The 8,881-nt window shown below is 38.9% G+C and overlaps 1 long non-coding RNA gene across 1 annotated transcript; it reads left to right on the top strand.

Annotated features, from left to right (window-relative positions):
* The first annotated feature begins 1,269 nt into the window (after positions 1–1,269).
* Positions 1,270–2,362, top strand: LOC119717398 (uncharacterized). The gene is made up of 3 exons (XR_005266844.2): positions 1,270–1,378; positions 1,473–1,618; positions 2,066–2,362. It is a non-coding gene; the product is annotated as an uncharacterized lncRNA (long non-coding RNA).
* The last annotated feature ends 6,519 nt before the right edge of the window (positions 2,363–8,881 follow it).

The following is an 8,881-nucleotide window of genomic DNA, read 5'->3' as shown; positions in this document are numbered from 1 at the left end:
ACAATATAAACTCGACACCCACTTCTGTCTCTTCTGAGACATGGTTGTAGGGAGAAGGCCTGAGCTGGCATGCGGTTCAAAGGGGGGCATCTCACAGGAGAAAGGGTAACCAACTGGGGAAGGAAAAAAAAAAAGGAAAAAAAAGATTGGGGTCTAGAAAACTGGTTGAGGTAGGGGAAAACAAATAAATAAGATTTAACCTAGGGAGAAGACAGAGGAGAAACACAGAACACTTGGCAGAAGTGTTTTGCTTTTTAAATTCTGCAGAAGCTTAAAAAACAAAGTTGCAGGTTAAAGTTAAACATGGGACAATTCATTCTACCAAAACTGGTTATATGCATAAAAAAAAAAAAAAAAAAAAGGATGAAGAAGAATATTTGTTCTCAAGTAGCTGATCAGAGACACCTGCATCAAAGTTAATAGCGGTTTACCTGTAGAGGAGCATTCAGAAGAGTTAAGGTGCATCAGTCACAACATACATGGAAATATACTGGATCTTCATGCAGAAGAAGCAGTCCTAGGCAGATGCAAACCAACTTTAGATCACAAACAGCTTTGGACTTGAGTGAGAAAACCCACATTAGAATTCGAATGATCCTAACTGCTTTGTTTTAACTTCTCTGGATGCCCTTTTGGTGGCAAGTCCTCTGCTTTTAATTAACTCTGTTTTTCATGTGTGTGTGCGCCAGTCAAGTGCATACCATAATTGAGAGAATGGTCTTGCTGGCAAAAAAACAGACCCATGAAAACAGGCCATAGAAACAAAAGACAAGAGGAAATAGTCCCCCCTCTGTGTGTCCTTTGTCCTTGGTTTCATAACAAGCAGTGGAGCTCCCTCCAACTCCAGGTTTCTGCTCACAGACTATAGTATTTTGGCAATGGCCATTTGGCTTAGTTCTCAAATTACTGATTAATCTTCTAAATTTCTTCACATCAGAAACCCTCCTAAAGGACCTTCAAAGGCAATTGAATTGTAACAGTGCCACAGCTGCATCTTTTATAACCATGCTTTTGTCCCACATATCACCAGAAGAATTCTTAAAACCTTACTTTAGAAACAGAAAATGGAGGGAATCATTGAATAATGCCAATAAATCTCTCCCTCCCCCAGCCTCTTGGGTCTGAGAATCCAAAGGACAAAGACAGTCACGTAACATGGCGAGGCATGAGAGCAACACCTAGTTAAAAAATTACCTTATTTTTGGTGTAGCATGGTCACAGGATGTGTAATTTTAGGTCACCTACAGCTGTATCAGCATAGAGATGATCTAGAAATGTTCTCTACTCTGCAGATGGTGCAGCAGCAGCAGCTCCTGAGGGCACAGAGAAGAAATTTAGAGGGTATTCATGCATGTGCCCTGGAAGGGGTCCTTCTCAGGTAATGAATGCAGCTGAATAACCCAAAGCTGCCTAAAAATGAATTAATGCCTCAGTTGAAAGTTTTTGTTTGTTTCATTTGGTTTTGTTTTCAGAAGGTGCATGATCTGCTACAGAGGAAAATCTCAAAACATAAAATGATTCTAAATAATTCATCAGTTACTGTCCTGTAACCTGTGGTCCAGATTGTGAAGCATCCTTTTGTACATTTGCAGTCTTCACACAATCTGCAAAAGAAGAGGTGAAATTCTGGAATAACAGGTCCATGCTAATATGTCCAAAGTTCATCATCTGCTTGGGTGTTTTTACTTGCTTGTGAACAATGTTCATTAATGATTGAAGGAAAAAATAGGTGAGGAAAGCAATCAGAAGTTTGACTACAGTTTAATTTAAGCAGATGTATTAATAACTGTGAACTTACAGAGTCTAAAGGTCAGTCATTTGTTATAATTTAACCCTACATGCAAGATGCAAAATAAAAAAAAAAAAAAAAAAAAAAGGCTTGTCAGGTGCTGTTTGGCCACATCAAATAGTATCTTTACACTTTCTCTTAGATTTGTGTGACAGGGAATAAGATTGCTTAAGCTGAAAAGAATTGAGATTTCCTCCCAGTTGCCAGTATGGTGCTACAATACCCCCTAGTGCCATCAGGGCTGTGCTGACGAGAAACTTTGCTTACACCACAAAGATGCAGATCCAGCAGCAAAACCACCACATCTGTCTCGCCAACATACAGTGCAAGGCATCCGCACCACAGTCGTCTGAAGAGGTCCCGTAACAAGGACAAGAGCAGCTGTTCAGATGAACTGTCACCAGGCTAACTGCTGTCTGACCAACTGTTCGTCTGCATACTTCCAAATGCTGATTGATAAATGAGTTTTCTAAGTCTTCAAAAAATACATGTGGAAAATAAATGTCATTTACAAACCTTCTGCAAAACTCGTAACAAAAAATATACAAGTAATTTAGTTTGAAAAAAATATAATTTCTTTTGTTATTTTTGCATTACTATAAGAGTTGCGTTTTGTTTTGGTTCTTACACCAAACATATACGTAATAAGGCCATGGAAAGATTACACGAAAGAGGTATCTAAAAAAGCAATTTTATCTTACTGCTCATTTAAATATTCTTGCTATGCAATGCAATCAACTAATGCAAAGGCATTAGTTGAAAGGCATGCAAATCTTCTGAAGATTTCAGAAGTAAACTTGCTTAGTAAATTTGTTGTAATAAACTAGGGAACTACAACAACTTTGAGATAATGTTATTTTATAAATCTGCCCCATGTATTTTCATTCTCTAAGCCAATAAAGGAACTATTTGGGTTCCTTAAATAATAACATTTATGTATTACAACATCATGAAAAAAAAAATCATTTAAGACAATTTTTAAAAATCACTTATATTTCAACTAAATACAATAGTGCATGTGAAATGACAAACAACTGCTGGCAGCATGAAGCACATTTGCTAAGAGTGTAAAATGGATATAAAATTACAGTGCTACATCTCCAACCAAAGAAATGTATCAGTTCTATTTTTCCATAGCCCTCACTCTCAGTGAATGCAAAGAAGGACATTTTTATGGCATAGGTTTCTCATGGCCTCTATGTTAGCCATAAATTTGCTGAGCTCAGTGTCAGTATATGCCACAAGCACTATTTTTACTGAGATGCAAAAATTGTCTGATGTTCTACCCCATCTTCTCACTTGGCACTCATCTCATTAAAGCATCCCTCACAGTAAAATATAAAGCAGGTAAGACTAGGATAGCTCAGAGTGTACTCATTGTTTTAGGGAAAAGAATGAATATTCTTTACAGGTTGGAAGAGGATTCTTTATGGAAGAAAGGTGAGGATCACAGCTGTCTCAGATAGGAACAAATCTAATACATGCAAGTACAGCTACATGAGAGAAACAGATGTCAGTGAAAGTATCTGTGTGTTAAAAAAAAACACAATATACAAATAATTCACTTTCACAGCAAATAACTTTTATGAGAAAATACCTTTCATAAGAAAATAAAATATCTTTGCCCTTTCTAAACATTATGCCTCTTCCTGAGCTACTGTACATAGGGCATATAAATTGTTTCCCTAACTACAGGGAGGCAGACTGGTTTACACCACCTATGCTTTTTTGTTTTCAAAATAGGAATTTCAGGAATACCAGACCTCTTTTAATCCACTGCTGAAAGTAAAAATGTGTTTAGCAGAAAATAAAGAACTAGATCTTTACTATTTCTGAAAAGCAGCATCAGCTAGAACAAAGCAAGTACCAGAACATCTCCTCTAGTCCCATGCTCCAAACCCATGGCTGACCGCTACAGTAACAGGGCCATGTCAGAGGCTGCCACGATAAGGTGGTAAAAATGCATTAAAGAAGGTCCTTTTAGAAAATAATGACACGCTTGTTACACAGCACTATCTCCAGCATCTGCCTGTCAAGCACATGACGCGGAGAGGGCTGTTACCAACCACATCACACGCCTGCTGATTTCCCACTGGGTCTCTGAGCGTACAATACTGTGTCAGTCGCATGCTCTAGAAATCCTCAGCTCCTCTCTGGTGGATGGCTTTTAAAGACAATTTAAAACAGCCTCTGTGAAAATGGTCCAAGTGGATGTTTTCATCTACAGAGCAAAAAGATGCCAATCTCAGCATACTATAAGGCATGTATTTTTGTTAAGGTACTACAAGGCATGTTGTTTTTGTGTTTTTTTTTTTTTTTTTTTTTTTTTTGTACCAGGTACAGCATGAACACTGGAGACAGCCCCTCAGAAACTGTTTGCTTATCCCCCACCAACAATTCATCTACACCTTGCCAGCACAGCGTGGCAAGAAGTTTAATGGCACCCATTGATCAGGGCAGGAAGCAGCATGATGTATTTATCTCCTGTAGACTACAGGCATACCCTTTTCATCTTGCTAGAGTATTAAGTTCATTTAATAGAGCTGAGTTAGCTTTCCCCTCACTTAGTTAACTACATTAAAATACCAAGGAAGGCATTTATTTTCTGTCAATGAAATGGAGAGGCTAATAGGAACAGCATGAAACAGCTGGTGACCTAAATTTCTCTCAATGTAATCTCATTATTTCAATACAAATGTTGTCAATTTTTTTTCCCTGTACAATCCAGCTCTGCCAGGTAAGATGTAGCCTTATTTCCAGTACTGCCCTTAGCCTGATCTTGGGCTGAGATTTCAAATCATATTGCATTTTTGCAGTTATGCTTATGGTTGGTTACATAGCACATTCTAAAGGAATTCACAATTTCTCTCTAACTGCCTGTGAAGTGTCCCCAAAAGCCTGTCTATTTTAATTTTGTGCTTCCAAGACAAAGTCAGTTAGTGGAAGGACAAAAAGGAAAGGAAGATTCCACAATGGATCAGGTTTATTTTAAGTATGTTAAGCTGCCACCAGGGCTTGTCTAAATATAGATTTGTCCACTGTAAACACCCTTAGTCTGCATTTAGTGCAGACATGCAGAGTTCCTCAGGAATGGCAAGCAGGCTGTGCATTCACACCCAGGCCCAAGATAACTCTCAATCAGAACTGATTCCTGAATAAAGTTTACAAGTGGGATTTTACATCTAAGGAAGAACACAAAGCAAGAAAAGCTTGCCTCTGCTGTTGGCCTTGTGCCTTTGTCATCCAAGTTTTGGGAAGCTCCACCATGGCTCAGAACATGAGAAGCATGTTCACAAAGGGTCTGTAGCTTTCAGGCCAAGCTCTCCAAGCCAGCGTGGTTTGCAAAGGTCAGGTAAGCGGGGCCTGTGCTGCTTCTGCAGTGGCTTGCATGCTCTCAGGAGGCAGGCAGTGCTGGGCTTGTGCGGGTGATGGTTCTGCCACTGAGAAATCCTGGCACCTCTCCCTAGGGTTTCTGCTAACTCCTGTCCCCCACTTGCCTCTGTATCACTACTCCTTGTATTTGGCTAAATACTGAATTATACTGAAACATCTCAAGTACTACTAAGCTAGCCACATCTTCAAGGAGCTCAGACAATTTACCATCAATAAATCAGCTTAAAAGTTATTTGCTCTGACAACTGCAATGTAAACAAATCTGGTGTTTTACCACAGTAACCTGATACTCTCTCTACATTTACATGCATTATACCACAGTGGCTGTTAAGAGAAGTGGAAACCTCTGTTTCCTTGATCACAACCCAACATTTTATTCATGGAATAGCTTCCTTTCCAAAACAAACAAACAAACAAACAAAAAAGTACAAATGCAAAAAGGTATGCTTTCACTGTAATAGCTTGGGGACTCCTTCATACTCTGTAAAAAATAGATATAAATGTATAACTATATTTATGCTAAACTTCATTTGGCTTTGTTACTTAAAGAGTGTATGGCAAAGACTGCCAGCTAAAAGGATTAGGACTTCCAAGCTGTATTTCAGAAGGCTAGCAGCCCAAGATCTGAGTGCTGTGCTCTTGTGCTGAGCAAAAGCTGTGCACCCGGGATGGTGGTTCCAGACTTCATTATAACGCTGAACTCTGAGAAGCATTCATTTCAGACATCTCATCTACCAACCAAATTATGTAACGATCTATCGGGCATCAGATGCTTAATTACACTTAGCAGAAGCTAGAATCATGTGGAATACCATGATCATTTCACTAATTGGCTCCACGTAATGTATTGATGTTTAGAAACTTTCATTTTTGAACAAGGACGTTTCTTTATAGCACTTGAATTTTCAGCAGTTGGTGTTAACAGTTATCCTTATTTCACAAGAGTTGCTCCTAAGACTTATTAGTATCACAGGCTCAAAAGATGGATATGAATGAGGCACAAGAGAAAAAACTCCTCTAAGGATATAAAAGGCAAAGTGCATCTATTGTGCTTTGGTTTCCTGTATACTACAGAATTTCCGGACTCAGAAACAGAGTGTGAAACAAGCTGTGGAACATGCATATCAGGAAGACATCAAAGGCAAACTGTCTATCAGTTTATTATAGCAATGTCAAGCAGAAAGCGAGATCAGGAGAAAGAGGCTGAAAGACCAGCTCACTGAGCCCAATCTTAGAAAACCCAATGATATTACACATATACATGGAGTTCCAAGTGACTGAGTGAAGCATACCCTAGTAGACATACATGGGTCTGTATTGGAAATCTCGTAGCACGTTCACCTGTGGTCCAAATCCAATTGGAGAGTTTCTGGCTTTGATCCTCTTAACACTTACAATAGCTGTTACAATCTGAAAAGCTTTCAGACAAAAAGTTAGAAATTGCACCACATCTCACATTTAAGATAGAGTGAAGCCTCTACTGTGAATTCAGAAGGCTTTGAAGAAATTTTGGCTCTCCAGAAATTGAACTCATGTACTTAAGACAAAGAATATCCACTTTCAGCAGGGAACTAGAATGCTTGCTGAAGAAAGGTTGTATTACACCGAATATGCAACAGGAAGCAGGGTCCCACCTTGAACTGAACAAAACACACATGTAACTATGGCAAGAAACTGAGGGCTAAGCCATGGTTCTGCAGGGGAGCACAATTTAGGGATAATGATCAGGCTTTGAAAGATCTTGAGAACATGAAAAATCCTGTCTGTCTCCGCTCCTCACCCTCAGAATATGAACTGCTGAAAACTATACCTGGTCAATATATACCGTGATGATTTGCTCTGTAATTTGCTTTTCAACTGTTTGAATTGTGTGATAGATTAAGAAAAAAAACTCATATACTTCAAGCATTTGAGTAACACTTTCTACGGACTGTTAACATGCACTGAAATAATTAAAGTTATCAAGTTCTTCACAGTGTCAATTCAGCTAATAAATGAGATACGCAGAAATGGGCAGAGAAGGAAGATTATAATCACATATGCTACCAAACACGTATTTGCATATCACGGAGCCAAGAAAAGGATTATACAGTACCAACTGAGGCACAGAGCAATAAACCAAAATAATTTCCATTTTTTAAATAGCCAGTATTTGTTATCAGTGCCAGAAGTAATAAAGAAATGCCTTAACTATCTGACACTGTTTGATTTGTGTTGTCCACTAGCATCACCACAGAAGAACTCGTTTACCCCACCTTTGTGAGTACATCATCCTACCAGGACAGCAAGCTTTAACTTCCTTGCTCTGTGACATACAGAAAAGCCAGAAAAAGCACTATCACACTGACTGTGTTAAACAAGCGTTCTGAGTGAATATTGGGCAGAAAAAAAAATGGGCTTGGAGTGAACTATTCAGATTCTTCTCTTCTTCTTACTACTAGGGATGGGTCTTGTCTCAGAGTAAGATATATTTCTGATGATTCACGTGGCTTATTTTCAGTTACTGGGAAACTCCTTAGAAGAGGCATAGTATCCGCAAGGATATTAAAAGCATTTGAGAGTTTATTTGAGACAAATAAACGTTTTCATTTGACAAATCAAACAAACAAAAAAGTTATTCTTAGTTGGATATACTTATTTTTGTGTTTTGGAAAAAAGTGAGATATTAAGGAAAGTTTTATCTTAAACAACTCTATGTAGGTCTTGAATTTACTTTTTAATACAAAGCATTTCTACGCGTTTAATGTGTGCAAACTGACAGATGCACTTCCTCTTCCTCTTTCCTTCTCATTGCATAGTCATTAAAAGAAGTCTCTGTGAAATTAGTTAAAAAGGCCAACAAGCATTGACCTAATATATAACTAGGCAGCACCTTCAATACAGGGCCAGGATCTCAGGATCTTCAAAGAAAATGCCACTGCTTCAGGTTGCAGATTATTTATGTATTTTTTATCCAGCACTAAGGAGAATAATCTCAACAGATTTACAACAGTTAAAAGACCTCAAGTAAAACAGGTAAAGAAATGTCAATTTAAATTTTGAAAAGGTCAACAGTGAATGAAAGCCGCATTTCCAGAGAAAAAGATTCTTTTCTTTAAAAAGAAGATTTTTGCTTCAGGGGAGGCTAACAAACCACCTTAATTTTCTCCAGCTCAGAGATGGAAAACATCCTTAATGGCTTCCGTAACCTGTCTTTGAAGTCTGCAGTAATTATGCAACTGCTCTGGAAACCAAAGAGGAGCTGCAGGAACCCTGCCTCAGAGCAGAGCACTTGTGGAGGGGAAGAGAAACAAAAAAGCCTTTGCCGAATCCTTGCTCTTTGCTGAGATCTCCCCCACCCCAGCCTTAGGCCAACTGGGATGAGAAAGCACTAGAGAGCCTGTCAGGCTTATATTGTTTGTTCTATTTCAGGGGGGCCTTGGCTGTAGAGGAAGAAGTAAAGTAAAGCCTGAGCATCATGTGGGCAAGTATCAGGGGACAAATGCTTAGAAAGCAGCACCCTGGCCCTTGTGCCCCCGTGGGAATGATGCATTCCTGCCTGTTGCTGAACTCAGAGGTCTGAGCCTGGGAGGAAGCACTCAGGTTAGAAACCCCTGTGATGCCTCCAGGAAGGTGTAGAGGACTTCAAAGCTAACTTTGAAACCCATTGATCCATTTGGAATTAGCAAACAAATTCAGTTTACATTTCTAACAGTTTAC

This window comes from Anas platyrhynchos, chromosome 6 (assembly GCF_047663525.1).
Source record: "Anas platyrhynchos isolate ZD024472 breed Pekin duck chromosome 6, IASCAAS_PekinDuck_T2T, whole genome shotgun sequence".
In the NCBI taxonomy this organism is placed as follows: domain Eukaryota; kingdom Metazoa; phylum Chordata; class Aves; order Anseriformes; family Anatidae; genus Anas; species Anas platyrhynchos.
Note: the sequence above shows the minus strand (reverse complement) of the source record. Positions and strands in the feature narration are given on the sequence as shown.